We start from the raw sequence: 19341 nt of genomic DNA on the forward strand, positions 1-19341 counted from the left end.
CAAGTCACTTCACTGCTCCCATTTGTAAAATGGGGATATTGATACCTAGCTCCTTTGTAAACTGTTTTGAGATCTATTGATAAAAGGTAAGAGATAGGTATCACTGTTGTTATTAAATGGAGGCTGGTTTGGACATCTGTGGAGCACCTACAAATCATGCTGGAACCAATAGCAATTATGACTGTTCAGCAGGAGCTTACCATGTCAGTATACAGTCCTTAGTTTACATAAAGATAATTTTTGGAAGAGAAGGATTTCTTCTACTTCATGGTGGATATGGAATCTGTAAAAACTCTCAGATTAAGATATAGCTTTTAACAAAGAAATTACCCCTTTTCCCAACCCCCCTGGTTGTTATAATTAGTTCAGGAATAAAGGGCCAGATCCTGTGATGCACACTTATCTGAGCAGTCCCCTCAAGCTAGAGTTTCTACTGAACATGATTGTAAGATTGGGTGCTAAAGCCCAGATCCTCAAAGGTACCTAGCTCCCACTGAAATCAATTGGGATGCTCTGGAACTAAACTTCTAAGCATTAAGGGTTTAGTCCTGCACCCAATAGCCTTTGATTCTCCATTGCTTTGTGTAATCACTTACATCTGCACAAAAGAGTGCAAAGCAGGTGTAAAACACTGCCATTTCCATTTGGTAGCATTGTAGGCCCGCTTTACACACATACACACACATATTATATAACTCCAAAAAGTGCAAGGCAATGAAGTCTCAGGGCATAAGCCCCTCTAAGCTGTGCGACCGCACTGCAGCCTATTAAGCACCACACAGGCACTCACGGCTGTGTGGGGAGAGGTGCCCCTCCTCCAGCCCCAACCTGTCCTGCCCAGTTGGTACCGGGTTTATAATGGTGCCAGGCCCATGTTCAGCAGGGGCCCCGCTGGTCCAGCCCAGCGCTCTACTTCATTTGTGCTGTGGCCAGTGGCCACAGCACTGGCTCCTTTCCTATCTTCTCTGGCCCCTCTCCCACGCTCCTCTAAACCCACAGGCCCAGGGCTTCTCCTCTCACCTGGCTGGCTGAGGACTCCTCTCTCCACCACCTTAGAGATAATGGAGAACATATTGCAGACATTACAAATCATTGAAAGTTAATATAATAAAAGTTAAAAAGTAGCTTATTGATATTGCTGATTTACACAAATGTGCAGACAGATCTAGTTTTCTGTAATAATAAATCTGAAAGGATTGTTGCAGGTTTTAACATCAACAAAAATGCATAAAATTATGCATAGATTGAAAAAAGCATGGCCTTTTCCATTTAAAATTACAGAGAAGAAAGTTGACAAGGAATGTGATTTGAGAGGGAAAAAGTTATTGACTGTGAGATGGAGATCACAGAAGGAGAAAGATGAAAGAAAAATTAAATGGAGAATTTTCCCTGATAGATTGAGCAGTCATCTGCATTTTATATATGTATAAATATTTGTGTGAAATGAAGTGGTAATCTGACTTGCACATCTCTATTCAAGTAATATACTATCTTTTGTTTTTAAAATGGATTAGGTCTAGTATATATTTCAAAGATTAATCACAGTTTAGTCAAAGAGTAATTGAAATTACAAACAGTGGGAAAAATAGATGTTTAGAATCCTAAATAAAGTAGTTTGAAAAAATAAAAATGTTCAAATGAAAACTTTCTTAAAGGGTTAGAATGTGAAGGAAACATGGTGTGCATTTGGTAGTATAGGTTTCTTGTACCAGTTGATATGAGAATTAAACAGAAGGAAACTTTAAGGCAAGGCAATCAGAATGAGATGAGATTGTGGAGGACAATGGGCAACCAAGTTTTATTACGATGCCAGTAAGGCAACTGGTAACTGAAATCAGTCTGATCAAGAGAGTGTAACAACAGAGTTTAAAAGCTCTGCAAATGAGGACCTCTCAGGTGTGTTTGCATTGCAAAGGGAATAACCAATCCTACAAGTCTCCAAACATTCCAGTAGTGGCAATACAATCAGTGAAGGAAAAATGAGCAAAGCAGGAAGTATCGGAGAGTACATGATAACTATAGGTGCCACAAGCGGCAGATCTGTTTATGGGATCAATAACATATTTGTATCTAGACAATTCCCAAGCCACTAATTTCTGGCCTCTGTGAAAGAAAACATCTGCTGCAGGGACTTTGCATTCAGAGTATGTTCAATCTTTTATGCACAATTTGGTCCTCTATGCATATGATGAGACATTTATAGTGGCGCCTCACATAAACCATGCCTCCCTCATGAAATCTTGCAGTGGGGTAGGTTATTGGAAGCTAGCAGCCATTACAATGGTAATTTGAGCTGGGACACAATAATGGCATCGCATTATGAACCAATAATGGGATACTAATGTTTGTAGTATACTCTTGCAATGCATAGTAATGAAGAGAAACGCACGTTTAAAATTAATCCTTAATTATTTGGATGATTTTCTGTTAGCTAAGCTCCCAAACATTTAAACTTGCCAAAAATGTCAGCAGTCGTTCAGGGTTTTGGGAGTCTCATTACCAAAGGATAAAAATATTCTCCTAGCAATCAACGTTTTAGGGGGTATTAGCTTTAGTTTGTATTGAATCAAGCCACCTGAGCCACTGAGAGTGGGTTTTAAAATCTTTGGATTTGCATACAAATTTAGTCCTGTAGAGCAAGTGATCTTCTGCTGTTCAGTGTACCCACACAGGAATGAACACATGCTATCTTTTCATCAGAACGAGGAGGCAACATAATAGGGAAAGTCTGGCATTTTAGGTACAGTCAGCTCTAAACAAACAAAACAAAAGAAACAGCCATTTAGCTGATACCAATGATTTCACTAAACTTCACCAACTGTGTTTACAAAAGGCTTTGTATCTTACTTACCAGGGCTCATCCCTTGTTGCAAGGTTGCTTGAAAGCAAGTAGACTCAGCAGGGCAGTAATAAAGTCAGCTTATAATACTGCACTTTAGGAAGCTCCACATATCTGAGAATGGCAGCAGCTAAGAATGATGTGAAGGCAGCCTGCTCATCTCTTGGAGGGGCTGAACAGCTTGTGTTGCTTATTTGGAGGGTGGGGCATGATCAAACAAAAAGGCATATAGTATGATTATGCCTGCCACAGTACCATATATTGGCCCAAATTCTACTTTGCTACAACAATGACTTCAGTGAAGTTAATCAGAATTTGTAGTAGCGTGTCTGAGAGAAGAATTTGGCTCAGTGAAAGTTTAAATTCAGACTTTTCTCTTTTTTTTTCTTTTAAGTTTTGATTTAAGAAACTTGTTTGATTTAGCAAAGCTTTTTAAGAACAATGTATAAGAACTCCAGAAATCCTCTTGGGTATGGTTATCCCAAGCAAGTGTATGTAGAACAATTTGATTGTTCCGATTCCTTTCAGCAAAAGGCCTGTGCAATTTTCTTTCATTTCAGGGGTGGGGTAAGATTTACAGGAAATCTAATAAATACTCAGAAGATGCACTAAAATGTGCAGAGTACATTACAGCTACTATATATAGATCATATATTCATCAGCCTATTTGGCAAGTCTGCCTACTGGAAAAGCTGATAGACATTAAGCAGGGAATTCAAGTCAAAGGAATGCTAGAAGTCTGAGAGAGACAGGAAAAGAAAGTAGCAGACAGGTAACAGGCTATCATTTATTAACCATTAAAGGCTATTTTACGTGCTGTTCATTAGGAGGCCTCCCTTGGACTGAACAGAAAAAGGCCCAAGATAGTGATCTTCACAGACAATGATTTTTAATATATAAAAGGTGTATTTTCTCAGAATAGTAAATTGGCACCCTCCCAGGTGTCATGAATTGTTATTTCCAATGAAATGTTGGTGAGTGGCTGCTCACAGTTTAGGTTAACAAATTACTTTTTAAAGGTCTGGTGGTGGTTTAGATCATTTAATTGAGGTCAATTAAGTAAATTTCTAGAAGTTTGGTCACATTTAGGTCAATTAATTAAGTTTGGGACTATTTTTAAAGTTTACATTTCACACTTCTGTGCAGAATTACAGCTGAAACTAATTGTGTATATGAAAAGAAGTCATCTTTCTCTACCCCCACCCACCTGTAGCTATATTTCTATTATTTGTAATGGTGTAGAAGCTAGGAACCCCAGTGATGCAAATACAGTGGCACTGATTCTCATTTACAGTAAAGCCTCTTTATGCCAATCTTGTGGTAAAAGTGATTCAAATATAGAGTTCAGTTACATTTAAACCCCCCTTAAGTCCCTGTTACTCTCCTCAGGTGGTGTAAAATGGCCTCAATGTAAATGAAAATCCAGCCCAATGTCTGATTGGGGTAAAACTGAGAATATTTAATGAATAAAGACAGGAAGTGGAAATGTATAACTAATGGTAATACAGTAACTCCTCCCTTAAAATCATCCCAGTTAACACTGTTTTGTTGTTATGTTGCTGATCAATTAGCGAACATACTCATTTAAAATTGTGCAATGCTCCCTTATGAAGTGTTTAGTAGCTGCCTGCTTTGTCCACTGCTTGCAAAAAGAGCAGCCCATTAGAGCTAGCTGGTGGGGGCTTGGAACCAGGGTGGATGACAGCCCCCCCCCCATCAGCTCCCCAACTCTCTTAAGTTCCCTGTGTGGCAGCCACCCAGCAGGCTATCAATTGACGGCAGTTAAGCTGTTCCTCCCTCCACTGCCATGTGCTGCTCCTGCCTTCAGCCTTGGAGCTGTTCCCGGGAGCTTCCTGCTTTCTGTGAGGGGGGAAGAGTGGGGTTAATATCAGGGTGTCCCCCTCCCCCCTGCTTACCCCATCTCCCTATAGCAGGGGCAGACATGACAGGGTTCAGGACAGAGGGAGTATGCTGGTAACAGCTGCTGTCTCAGCTTCCTGGTCCACTTAAAAATGCAATCTACTTAGATTGGTTCAGCATACTTAAAGAGGCAATGAGCATCTCTCTCTCTCTCTCTCTCTCTCACACACACACACACACACACACACACACACACACACACACACACACACACACACACACACACACACACACACACACACACACACACACAGAGTGTGTGTCTCTGTCTACCATGCTGTTTCCCTCCCTCCATTTGTGCTGCCTTGTAGAATATGAGGCTACATTAACAACAATGTGTAAATCCTTGAGAGCTCAGCCAAGTTCTAGTTCAACATTTAGCAGTAAGACATTCCTTGGGAGATACCCCACCCTCTGACTCCACCACCTCAACCAAGCTTCACAATCATCATTGCTGTGTATAGGATTAAATTGTTTGTTTAAAACTTATACTGTGCGTACATATATATAATATAGTCTTTTGTCTGGTGAAAAATAAAATTCCCTGGAACCTAACCCGCACCCATTTACATTAATTCTTATGAGGAAATTTGATTTGCTTAACACTGTTTTGCTTAAAGTCACATTTTTCAGGAACATAACTACAACATTAAGCGAGGAGTTACTGTGATATGATAAGTTATTTAGGCCTCAGTACATTTATATCATGGGCTATTAAGAGTGATATTATTTATATTATCACAATAGGAAGAGATATTTTCTGTGTGTGCTGGTAGGCACATATCCAATAACATCACATAGGCTGGTTATTCAGGTTAACAAAGTTTTCTCCCACCTCATGCTCCCTTTCCTCCCCACCTCCTACCAGCATAAACTAGTTTGTAAAGTAGGGTTTAGTAGTTGCATTAAAGCAAATATTCTTTCCCCAGAAAATTGAACATTTGCAGCAGCAGCCTAACAAACACTTTCAGCTTGTCTCTGCTGAGTCTGTAACAGGAGCTATTTTTGAGGTGACTGTAGCCATGCTGGAGGATGGCAGCTTCAGGCTTGTTTTTTTATCAGTTCAAGCTCATAACCTTATTGTCTGGAATGAAATAATCATACACTGTTGAGAATGTAAGGCAGGAGGGAAGAATAGTGAGGAGAAGTGTCAAAAGGGGAGTTTTTGCACCACTTCCTGTTTTCCAGATTTCATTTTCAGGCCAAGGAAAAGCGAAAGCTTTTATTTTATTACCACCCAGAATGGTAGCAAGACAGAGCATTTTGTTATGAGAAAACATCTACTGTATTTTCATTTTTCTGTTGCTGTAACATTCTGGTCTTTTCTCACTGCTTAAATATATACCTAATTGAGTTACGCCCATGTTGTGGTACATATATACTCACGAGGCACCACCTGATAGTTTTATTCTCCTGTGCAGCTGACCTAACCTACAGTTAAATAATTCATTTTATATTAGTAATCTCTCGGAGAAGCATGATACTGATGTAGAAATCTTCATGTAGGCAAGCTCTCAACCATGGAGCAGGGTGGCACAGTGGAAATGTGCTGGATTCATAACACAGTGGTCAATGGTTTGAAAACACTCCCTGCTAGTTCAAGGGTAATGACTCAGTAGAACAATTTCTGAGATGTTGTGGTGAATTCTTCATCAGTGGCAATTCTTAAATCAAGACTGAATGTTTGTCTTAAAGATATGTTCAAGGTCAAAATTATTTTGGGAAAATTCTAAGGGCCTGTATATGCAAGAGGTCACAAATAATCACAGTGGTCCCTTCTGGCCTTTAGAATCTATGACTCTGTGACAGTCAGTCAATAGCAACAGAACATAAGGGCAAAGTTAGGACTGAAATAGCCAAGAGGCTTACGCATTCATTTTTAAGGCCCCAATTCTGCAATCTGATCCATACAGGCAGACTTTTATACCTGTGCAGAGTCCCAGGCACAAGCTCTGATAACACATCAGATTTCAAAACCGGGGCCTAAGTTAACCACGCATTCCTCGTTATTTTTATGATGGGTTTTTCAAGTTACCAGGACAAAAACAGTTGACCAAAACAAAAAGAGGAAAGGGCAAAGTATTATTACATAAGGTATAACAGACATTAGATGTAGAGGAAGAAGGCAACCGAATAAGCATTAACAGTTACACAGGAAGAAAATTAAGGGTTAGATATTGCTTTCTTTAATCACAATTAGTCCCATTGACTTAAAAACAAGGGAGTGAGCAGACATTGTGAGCTCAATTAGCCCAAATAAAACTTAAAGAGAATCATTCTAAGGAAAAACAACCAAAATGATATGGGACCAACAATCATTTCAGCACTTTGCATTTGTATCACACTCTTTTCAATCATATTGTTTTGTCAGTTTCAATAGTCGTTAGGACAGGGAATATATCTTTTACTTTCCTGTAAAGCACTAACAATAATAATTATTATTATAATAAAAAAACTAATAACAGTGTGCCTTGTGAGGTACTATATAACTTAGCACACGGATTTAAATTTATATCATTAATAAGTCTCTCTGAAAATTCTGGGCCAAAGAGGTACCAGAAGGTTGGAGAAAAACAAATACAGTAAAAAATACAGAAAAACAAAAATGGGAAGAAATGTCATCTTGGCAAACAATGATTCAGATGTACAATTTTAATCCCTAGTAAATTATCAACAGAAAACATTCTCTGAATAACTAGGGTCATAACTTGACACATGAATCTTCTGTGGTACAGATCCCTCATGGCCTCTGAAGTCTAGCTGAGCCCTACAGCTATTCTTAGCGGGGACAGGGACACATTCAGCAGCAGCCATTCATGTAGCCACCACATCCTGCATCTTACCTCCTACCACTGCAGGTAGAGTCTATGAAACTGCCTCCACTGTTTTATATGGCATGGTATGACAGGTGATGCTGGGGGATGAGGGACTATGCCATTGCTGACATACCAAAAGATTGTGTAGGGATCTTGCCCACTTAATGTCAGCTAGGGGTATGGACTAAGTTGGGAGCCCACAGCCTGCAGAGATAGCTGCTAGCTCAGAAACGGAACTGTCAGCTGGGGAAGATAGGACCAAAGGGGTTGAGGATCTCCACATCCCAGGGAAATCAGAAGGCAAAAGTAGCAGAGCTCCATCCCTTAGGACACCTCCAAATTCTCAAAGCCACGGAGGATTGTCTGTCCTCTATTCATGCTTTTCTTCCCCAGGGAAGCTCTACAGTGATGACTAAAGCTTCAGGGCTGTGGTAACCTCATCAACATCTCTGTAGGGAAGAGAGAGGGGGAGAATATATAAAGGGCCAGTCATCCCTGTGTGTTTTATGGACAACTCATTTGTGTGAGATCTCTGCCCATTTTAGCAGCTCCATGGGTCTGGACCACAGAACCACTCAGACCTGTCTGCCAGCACTCAGGCTTGGTCAGGCCAGCATGGAGTCCCTTAACACACCCTTCACCCCAACACAGTAGAAGGCTGGAATATGACTTCTATAAGGTATCAGAACCATGAGCAATAAGCACTGTGGTTTATAAAATACAGATCGTGCTCAACAAACATGATTGTTTCATTTGGTAGTATTACAAAATTAGTGGATGAAAGGAATGTGAGAACATACCTGTAATTTATTTGGTTTTTACTAAAGCATTTAGTGCTGTGCTCTAGGAAATTTTTACTTGTAAAACTAATCCAAATCGGCTCGGATTACATGGAGTGGAAAGTGGCAGGAGAGTTAATGGCTAAAGAGGCATGGCAATGTGTGGAGATGAGGGAGGAGCCTAATGGCTATTGCAAAGAAGCAGGAGTGTTTCAAAGGCAGAAGGAGAAGTTGGGGACCAACTCTCACTGAAAGTCAGTGGCGTTGGGCACCTATTGCTCCTTTGTGCCTTTGAAAATCTTCACCATCATTACAAATTAGCTGAAAGTTGAAATAAGCAGCATGTAAATGAAATTCAGTAACAGAAAGAGATCTAGAGATATTAGAAACATGGACAGAATACAACAAAACCTGATTGGAGCTTGGGAAGTAATTTGAAACATATGCTATATATTTCTAATGGAAAGGAGGAATTGGGAAGCAGTGATGCTGAAAAAGACCCACGGGGTGAATGCAGGCAACAAATTTGAATTTGTAATACCCGGTGGCAGTAAATAAAAAAGACAACACAACATTAGGTTCATATGCAGAGGCATCATATCATAGAGCAGAGCGATAATAGCCTCTCTCTCTATTGCACTTGTCTGACCAAACCTGGAAAGCTGTGTTAATATGTCGGTACCTCATTACTAAAAAGGTATTGATTAACTAGGAGTTTGGAGAAGACAAACAACAAAAGCAACAAAAATTATTAGAGAGTCTGAAAGACTGACTTACCTGTAGGTTCAGCTGCAATACTTGCTATGGAATTGTATGCTTTAAGACACACACTTAGAGTCTAAGGCTAGATTCACAAAGGAACTTAGGCATGGAATGCTGACCATCAATGTGCCTAACTTTTAGGTGCCTTGAAATCATTGGGATTCATAAAGCCCGAGTTAGGCACTTGGGCTTACTATACAATGAATGAGGAGAGAGGTGTCTCAGAATGGGATTCACAGAAGCCAGCACATTAAGCAGTTCCCCCATGGGAGGTGCCAAGGAGAGGGTTGTGTCCTAAACTCCACCCCTCTCAGTGAGTTCAGCACCTAATCCAGGACGAAAAGAGGCTCCTCTCTCTGCGTGGCATTCTCAGCAACAAGTCTGCAGTTAACATTAGGTGTTTATGCCATTATTGTTGTAGCTGCTGCACTGCCACCACTTTTAACCACAGGGGTAAGGTACTCACCATGGATGTGGGAAACCCTCAAATCAAGTCCCATCTTTGTCTAGGGGGGCAAAAAGATTTCAATAGAGATCTGCCACCTGTCAGGTGAGTTCCATGACCCCTTGGTTGTGGGGTATTCTGATGGGGGTGGCGGGCTCCCTCTGTCTCTCCTCTTAAAACTGTTCCACTGTGGATAAATAGTTTTAAAAGGCCATTGGAAGAGGGGAGCTGGACCCTGGGGCTCCCAGGTGAATGCTGTAACCGCTGGACCACAGAGTCAATCTCATGATTGCTCGATCTCTGTGGCCCAATGACTCTTTCATTATCAATTCACAGTGGGACAGCTTCAACAGGAGAGATTGAGGGAGGCCCACATCTGAATGTCTTATAGTCCAGGGGCTGAAGTGTGCACATGAAAGGTGGCAAGATCCCTGTTCAAATGCTCTCTCCTCATTTGGAGGGAGATCTGAAGTGGGGGTCTCCCACATCCCAGCTGAGTACCCTAACCACTGGGCTAAAAGTTCCGAGTGAGGTCCTCCACTCCTGCTGAGCTTGCCTATTGGTGAGGCCACACAGGCAAGTTAGGCAGAGGAACACCTATCTTCCCATGATTTGTGTATTGCTCTGGAGCAGGAGTCAGCAACCTTAGTGGTCCCATCAGGGTAATCCACTAACAGGCCATGATATATTTTGTTTAAGTTCACTGTCCACAAGCACAGCCCCCTGCAATTCCCAGTGGCCGTGGTTCTCCATTTCTGGCCAACGGGAGCTGTGGGAAGCAACAGCCAGCACATCCCTGTGGCCTGTGCTGCTTCCCACAGCTCCCATTGGCCAGGAACGGCAGACCCCAGCCACTGGGAACTGCAGTGAGCCATGACTGCTGATGGTCAACATAAACAAAATGTCTTGCAGCCCGCCAGCAAATTAACCCTGAGGGACGTGTGCCATAGGTTACCGACCCCTGCTCTGGAGCTTAGGCATCTAGAAGCCTAGAGGGGAGTAGCAGTGCACATACCCAAAGGCAGAAACATAGGAACTTTGGGAGGTTTTATGGCAGCAATTTAGACAATAAGCAAGTTTTGGTGCCTTTACAATTTGGTGATAGTTCTGCTGAGGTTTTGTGAATCCTATTTGGGCCTGATTCTGGGATTTAGGCACCTAATGTGACAGGCACCTAAGTCCTTTTGTGAACCATGCCCTATGTCTTTAAAGTTAAACTTTCAGCATCGGATTTTCAGAGGTGCCCAGTATTGGCCTAACTCTACTCCCTTTGGAGTTCTACCATTGAGATCAGTGGTGACAGAGCTAGCCCAGTCCTGAGCCCTAGATCCGCAAAGGTATTTGCATGCCTAATTGCTATTTATATCAATGGGAGTTAGGAGACCTGTGAGGACTTGGGCCTGACTGATTTTGTAAGTCCCACTCGCATTTTGTAAAAACAAAATTACATTTCTCCTTACAAAGAACGAACAGACATCAGAGAGCAATTTGTTTCTCTGATTCAAGATGTACTATCAAATCAAAGCTAATCATTGGGGATGGCGTGCTGGGGTATATTTCTAGACATAGTCAACTGTAATAAATGGAGATAGTATCATAGCAGAGAAGGTTAAACAAAGAATTATTGCATAGAAAAGGAAATAGTTAACAATAATAATACAAAGAAGATAATCTTATGAGTATCACAAATATAGGTAGAACAGGGTTAACTAAACCCTCATCTGTTTTTTTTAATTTAAAATTATTTCTTAATTTTAACAGCGAGCATTATTTATGTGTGGAAGTGCTTGACTACAGAAAGTTCTCTCCTCATTTTGAGATAGAGCCTCAATTGGTTCTTGGAGAAAAAAATATTCACTTTTGTCATAGGTTTCATCCCCACTCTGAACTTTAAGGTACAGATATGGGGACCTGCATTAGAACCCCTAAGCTTAATTACCAGCTTAGATCTGGTTGCTGCCACCACTCAAATCATTTAAAACAGCTGTTTATGAGTCATTTGGGAAACTCTGTCTTCCCCTCCAAAATCTCTCCCTATCAAGTACTGTAACCCTTCCCTGGGTAACCTTGAAAGACTTTTCCACCAATTTCCTGGTGAACACCAATCCAAACCCCTTGGATCTTAAAACAAGGTAGAAATCAATCAGGTTGTTAAAAAGACGACTTTTAATTAAGGAAAAGGGGTAAAAGAAATACCTCTAAGAGATTAGCATACTAGCTAGTCTCACAGACAACAGATTTAAAACACAGAGAATGTTCCTCTGGGCAAAAACCTTAGTACACAAAAGAAAACCCAGTTTGATTATCCCTCTAATGTAAAAAGACAAAGTCACAAAAGGAAAGAAACATAAGCTAATTCATTCCTTCTGTAATACTCACTGCCCTGGGTGATTCCTTGATCTTTTCACTCTGGCACAGAACTTAATGAAAAGAACAAAGGAAAAACTTCCCTCCTTCCTCTTGAAAAATCTTGTTCCCCCTTTGGTTCCTCTGGCAGGTGTCAGCTAGGCTAGGCGAACTTCTTAACCCTTTACTGTCTGTTTATGACAACTTTCCAGACAATTAGTTATGTAAATTCAGAGTGATCAGCAATCACAGAATAGAAGTGATGCTGGCTTTCTTTTTAAGGACTCTTCAAGAGAATGTGGCTTTGGCAGTCCATGTTGATGTGCTTCCCTAGTGGTGGAAAAGCCTATGAAGGCTTTTCCCATGATACTTGGACTTGGTCCTGCAAGATGCTGAGCATTGATGTAAAAACAGCTATCAGCTGGGCAAGAGGCTTGGATTTGTCCTATTGAGGATAATCAGAGGGCTGAGGTAACAGAATTCAGCCATGTTAAGACTCCTCCAAATCTTTGCTGTCACAAAGGGTCATTTTCCCTCCTATCTTCCTTCTGATCTTCCCTGTAGCAGTTGTACAGGAATTACTATAGCCTCAGGGTTACTGTGGCTTCATCAAGACAGTAGCCTTAGCTAGAAATCTCAGTGGGTTCATTAATGTGCTTGAAATCAAGCTTATTCTTCAATGCTTTGCTAAGTCAGAGCTAGATTGCTCAATGCCTATGGTATTGAGCCCATAAGGATGAACTATGAGTTACTATTTGTGTGAAATGTAATGTTTTTACATCAGACATGAACATGAAATCACAGGAGAATGCAGTTTAAGCTTCAAAAGCAGTTCAGATAGACTTGGGCAAAATGGGAATTTTTGGAAGGTCACCAGTTCAGAAGATACCATACACTGCCATATACAAATCTAATTAAGTAGATGAGAAAAATAAATGCTCCATTATAGGCTGCCTTTAGATAAGGTTCACATTAAGTACATATGGCTTATATTGTCTGAGAAGACACTGATATACAGCACTGAAGAATTTAAGGAAGACAAACCTATTTAAGGGTCATATGTGCACCCAGCTCCCACTGACCACACTGCAATTTGAAAACACCACAAGCCCTAAGAGTTTAAACTTTTAACATTTTATGGATTGAATATATTACATTAATGAATTACATGTCTACAACTAATAGATAAAAGCAATATAGTTTAAGGATTGTATGTTGTTTCAGAAGGTAGATAGGCCATTTATTTCCTATCAGTGCTGCTACCTGTGTTTATATTAATTTAATATATTCCTTGTGACTAGCATTAATCTATTCTGGTGTGACTTCTTGCTAAGTGTTGTGTTATTAAATAATTATTTAACTTAATCTAATATTGCACATACAATGTTATACATATAACATTCCCTCCTATTGTTTATATTCCTTTAATTTACAGACAAAACTGCTCTAGAAATGGTTTAAAGTCAAATGCTAGGGGGAAGGATAGCTTGGTGGTTTGAGCATGGGCCTGCTAAACCTAGCCTTGTGAGTTCAATCCTTGAGGAACCTATTTAGGGAACTGGTTTAAAAATCTAGCTGGGGATTAGTCCTGCTTTGAGCAGGGGGGTTGGACTAGATGATCTCCTGAAGTCTCTTCCAATTCTATGAGGAAATACTGTAGTTTAAAAACACCATAGTCCACATCCTGTAGTAATTATCAAGCCCTTTTTAAGGTAAAATTCAAATTTAATGCAACATGAATGGTTCCTGAATAAAGACTAGATAAGAACTTACGGATTTGATCACCTGTGAATAGCTTGAAACCTGTAAAAGATCAAGTGAAGCTGTCAAATAATTTGTATGTAATGGAACTATAATATTTAGAAAATATTCTATTTGTAGCTCATATTTTATCTATGAAATATTTTTTCTGTATCTCTCTCCCTCATTCTTCATTCCTAACCATATATACATGAATATATTACCAGAGGCGTAGCGAGCGCCCTTTGTACCCTCCGACTGGAGGGGGCCCCGCAAGGAAGGGGGCCCCTAAAAGTGGCAAAAAAAATGTAAGGTATAACTAGGTAAGTGACATTTATTGACGCTATTGCACAATCCATGTCGGTTTTACTGACAAAACTGTGAAGTCATTATGATACATCATAATGCTATTGGCTACATCAGTTGTCTGTCGGTCAGTTTCGAATTTTAAGTTGGACTCATTCAAAGAATGTGTATTTGCATTCATAATGGCGGTTGGTGGATAAATGTTATTAATTTAGTTGTTTAGTTTTTTATCGTTTCTGCATTGTAAGGGGCCCCGGACATATGTTCGGAGGGGGTCACATTCTTTGTTGCTACGGCCCTGTATATTACATTATTCTCTTAAGAATTCATTGCTCCTTCTCACTCCAAGCTTTGGGCCATATACTCCTCTTTGTGGCATGCAGTGGAGGGGAATCAAACTCCAGTAAGTTGGTGGGGAAGGGCCACATGCCCAGAGGGGGTAGGTGGCTACAATGTTGCATTCCCCCCACCGCTCATTGCTACCCTTTGTGCCATCTACCATAGCTTAGCTGAAGGGAGGCTTGGCCAGGGACAGAAGGAGTGGCAGGGGAAGAGCTGGTCAGCAAAATATTATTTCTCTTAATTTAATCATAAATTGCAATGTATTTGTACTTCCCTTCTACTACTTGCACATGCAGTGGTGGGTTGGATGTGGTACAAGTCAGTGCAGTTGATGGGAATGGGTGCTAGGAGACTTGCTGAGCAAGGTTCTAGCCAGATGGAAGCCCAGAGAACTGCAAGATGGTCCCCTATGAATCATCCATAGTTTTTACTGGCAATGGCCCCTCCTGGATTAGCTCCACTGTGGGCTGTTTCTGAGAAGGAACTCTGTGATGAAAGAGCAGGGACCCAGGGTTAATAGATCTGTCCTCCCCTCAGGAGCAGCTCTAGGCATTTTGCCGCCCCAAGGACGGCGGCATGCCTGCGGAGGGTCCGCTGGTCCCGCGGCTTCGGTGGACCTCCCACAGCCTGCAGGAGGTCCGCCGAAGCCACGGGACCAGCAGACCCTCTGCAGGAAAGCCTGCGGGAGGTCCGCTGAAGCTGCGGGACCAATGGACCCTCCGCAGGCATGCTGCCAAAGGCAGCCTGCTTGCCGCCCTCACGGTGACCGGCAGAGCGCCCCCCATGCCTTGCCGCCCCAAGCATGCGCTTGGCGTGCTGGGGCCTGGAGCCTCCCCTGCCTCCCCATCCACAAATTTGAATACACAAAAGGTGGGATTTTGCCAATTGTGACATCAGAATTAATTTCAGTGGAAATGGTTATGATACAACAAATGAAAGATTATGGGCCCCATTGAGATGTGATGGCAAAGAGTAGTGCAAGTCTAATGAGGTATGTGTAAGTTATACCTCAGAAGTAAATGAAAACTACAATGTCCTGTGTTGTATAAACATGCATATAAGGGGTTTGATTGCAATCTGATATCTGAACAGTAGACTGGCTGTGCATAGACTAGTGATTCCAGCAAAATACCAGTACCAATGTTGATAGCACACTTAAGGTTGCTAGTGTAAGTTGCTCATTTGTCTTTGAAAAATGCCTTTATGGTTCACTGCATTGGCTGATTGGACCATGCTGAATGTACTTGCTGCCTATTATTATGAACGAGTGCTTCTTGGACTCAGTATGCTGTCACACCTGACTTTACACTGTGCCTTGTCTTCTTTCACCAGCTCTGACTGTGTTCAGTCTGGCAACATCCCAAACATGCCCCCTTTCCTTCTACCCACCCCCTCACAGACTTTCCATTATTATTTATTGCCGCAATACCTTTTACATTCTGAATTTAACCTCAAGAACAGAACAGATAAGCTCATAAGTAAAAGACTGATATAAGAATGTCCTTAGTAACTATGAAAAACATAGGACAGGTGAGTGGAGAAAATAGTATCTAGGAGAAAAATTGCTTTTAGACAGAAGTTTCTAAAGTTTTTCCAGGTCAGATCTTGAAGGAGTGAAGATATTTGATAACCTGTTCTATATAAGCTGATGTACATAAACACTGTCTTTACAGGGAACCAAACCATACTGTGATCCTGCAAAGTGCTAAGAAACTCTTCAGAATTTCTGAGCTCTTTCTAAGAACTGAATTGAAAGCACTCAGCATCTCTCAGAATTGACTCAGCATTGTTTCCAGGTTATCAAATATGTTCCATTTGTGTTTTCCAGCTTTTGTGAGACAGAGAGAGAGAGTGAGTGTGTGTGTGTAAAGTATATAAAATTTCATACATTATAAGACCAGAAGGGACAACTGTGATCCTCTAGTTAGGTCCATCAATGGCTAACGGCCCAGATAGGCAGGGATGGTGTCCTTACCCTGTTTGCCAGAAGCTGGGAATGAGTGACAGGGAATGGATCACTTGATGATTACCTGCTCTGTTCATTCACTCTAAGGCACCTGCATTGGTCACTGTCAGAAGACAGGATACTGGGCTAGAGGGACCTTTGGTCTGACCCAGTATGGCTGTTCTTAGGTTCTTAGTCTAACCTCCTGTATAACACAGCCCATGAGTCTTTCCTGAATATGTTCTAGTTCAAACAGGAATTAATATTTTAGAAAAGCATCTCATCTTATTTAATTTGTCAATGAGGGTAATTCATCATAACCTTTGGCAAGTTGTTCCAATGGTTAATAAACCTCAACATTAAAAATTTGCAGTTATTCATTTACAGTTATATAGGCAACATGACAGATGCTGGTAGGTCAAACAAATTTGCAAAAGCAGATGGTTTTTTTAAGAAGACACAAATGGCTGTTAAGCTATTCAGCAATTTTTGAATCTTTATTTGTTTTGATCAACTTGCATGATACTAAACTCAAATCAGTTTCTTGCTGTAATACCTTCAGCAGGTTGGTTAATGCATGATGACATTTTGATTCTCTAAGGATTGTACGTTTGTACAGCGGTTTGTGCAGCCACAGCAAAAAAAAGGGACAAATTTAAGAAAAATATTAGCTTCAAGCAACTACAACTTTTAAAAATAATTTTCTTAAACTTAATTATTGAAATGATTTGCGATGAAAATGGAAGGATCATATTTAAGTCTGTTAAACTGATTCTGTTTCAGAATAAATTTCAAAGCATGTACAGTAGTCTAACCTTGCAGCACTGTTGACTTTTATCTTTCTTTGCTTGAAGAAGATTCTAGGAGACCAAACAGGGAGATAGACACAGAGGGATGGCCATTAGATCATTTAGGCTGACCTCCTGAATATCACAGACCATTGAAGTTTCATCCAAGATATCCCTATATTAAACCGCTCAGGAAATTCGACTGTTGTATGCAACAAGCAGAGAATAGGAGAGAATGCCTGAGGTCCATGCAATGGCAGGGAGTAGATTAGGTGAGACATGCTCTGGTGTTCCCAGTAGGCAATCCCTACTCCCATCCTCTATCCCCACCCAAAATTTCCTGATAATCTAATCTGGGGGAAATTCCTTCCCACCTCAAATCTGGCAGTCAGTTTGACCCTGAGCGTGTGAGCAAGACAGCCGGACATCTAAGAAAAAGAATTCTCTGTACAACCTGAGAACAATGGTCCAGTCCATCTGGTATCCCATCTCCAGCATAATATATCTAGCCAATTGTGTACCAAGAGAAAAAAATTCCTTCTTGACTCCTGCAGATGACAGTCTGAAGCATGAGATTTTATTTTAATCATTGTCAATGCAGAGCTACAAGCATTATGAGCATGTTGAGGGCAATGCAGGCAATCCCATTCTCCCCATAGCTCATCGTGGAAGGGGATGAACAGGAGGATTCATAAATTCAGATTTCAAGGCTAGGAGGGACCAACCTGCCCAATTCCCTGCCCATGCACACAGGCCATATAATTTTGCTCAGAAACTGCACAAAAGCAGATATATTAGAAACATTTTGCCTTAAAAACACCAAGTGATGTTGAGTCCACTGCTTCCCCTGGCAAGCTGTTCCAATGTTTATCCTCACTGCTATGAAATTTTGACTTATTTCAAGGTTGAATTTGTCCCCCTTCCAGCTATTGGATCTTGTTATGCTTCTTGTCAGCAAGTCTGAAAAGCCGCTATATTTTCCATGTGTATCTAAACACACAGTGATCAAATCACATCTCAACAGTCTCTTCAATAAACTGACTCCTTAATCCTCACATTGTAAAGCTTGTTCTCCAGCTCCTGCCTGAATCATCTTTGTGGCCCCTCTTTTGAACTCTCCACAGTATTACAACACCCCTCTTGAAGTGTAGACAGAAGAATGGGACACATTATTCTACTAGCTGTCTTACTAGTGCTGTTTACAGAGACAAGATCATATCCCCACTGCTATTGGATATTTCCCTTTTTATACATCCACGGATCCTATTAGCCCTTTTAGCCCCAGCATTGCACTGAAATCTCATGTTGAGGCAAATATTTATGGTAACCCTGAAGTCCTTCTCTGAATTAATGCTTTCCAATAGAGTCTCCCATCTGATAGGAATAACCTACATTGTTGGTTCCCAGATGTATTAACCCAAATTTGGCTGAATTAAAATGTATTATTCTGGTTTCTGACCATTTAACCAGGTAATTCAGATCACTCTGTAACAGCAATTTATCCTCCTAATTATTTAGTACCCCACTAATCTTTGTGTCATTAGCAAACTGTACCAGCTAATATTTTAAATCATTGTCTAGATTGTTGATATAAATATTAAATAGAATAGGACTGACAACTGCTCCATGTGGGACTCTGTTAAAATTTAGAATACCATTTAAAATACCCACTATCCATGACAATATCTATTACAATACCAAATAAACCAAATATCAATCACCAATTATTATAACTTAAAATGCACTAAATCCTAATTTTAATATAAAATAAAGCAAAAAGAATACATAAAATTGAAAATAAATAATGAAATAAAAATAAAAAAGTTGAAATCAAAATCAAACATTTTGATTGATCCAAAACAGCTGTATTTAATTTGATTGCGTGGAAAATTTCAAAATTTTATCTTTTGTTCCAATTCAGTACAATTTTTTTTTTAAATGTCAGTTTCCCTTTGAACAGAATTCTGAGTTTTGACCATGTTTACTTGTGGACGGAAGTGAATTCCAAAGTCAAGGATTCCTCACAATGAACGCCTCACTCGTCGTATACAAGGGACTCAAAGTTCGAGGACTTTGACTAATCTAACTGTGGCAATATTGCACAGAAAAAGATGGTCTCTCTGGACAACAGTTCTCATAGCAACTGGGGCCAGATTTTCACAAGAATTCTGCTATTTAGGCACCAAAATAAAAAGCCAGATTTTCAGAAGGGCTCAGCACACTGGATGAGTTCTTTTGAACATCTGGCCGTAAGTTTCACTATTGGAGCTATTCAGAGCTGAGTACTTTTGAAAATCAATTATGTGCACTGAG

The sequence above is a fragment of the Gopherus evgoodei genome, chromosome 5, assembly GCF_007399415.2.
Source record: "Gopherus evgoodei ecotype Sinaloan lineage chromosome 5, rGopEvg1_v1.p, whole genome shotgun sequence".
In the NCBI taxonomy this organism is placed as follows: Eukaryota; Metazoa; Chordata; order Testudines; family Testudinidae; genus Gopherus; species Gopherus evgoodei.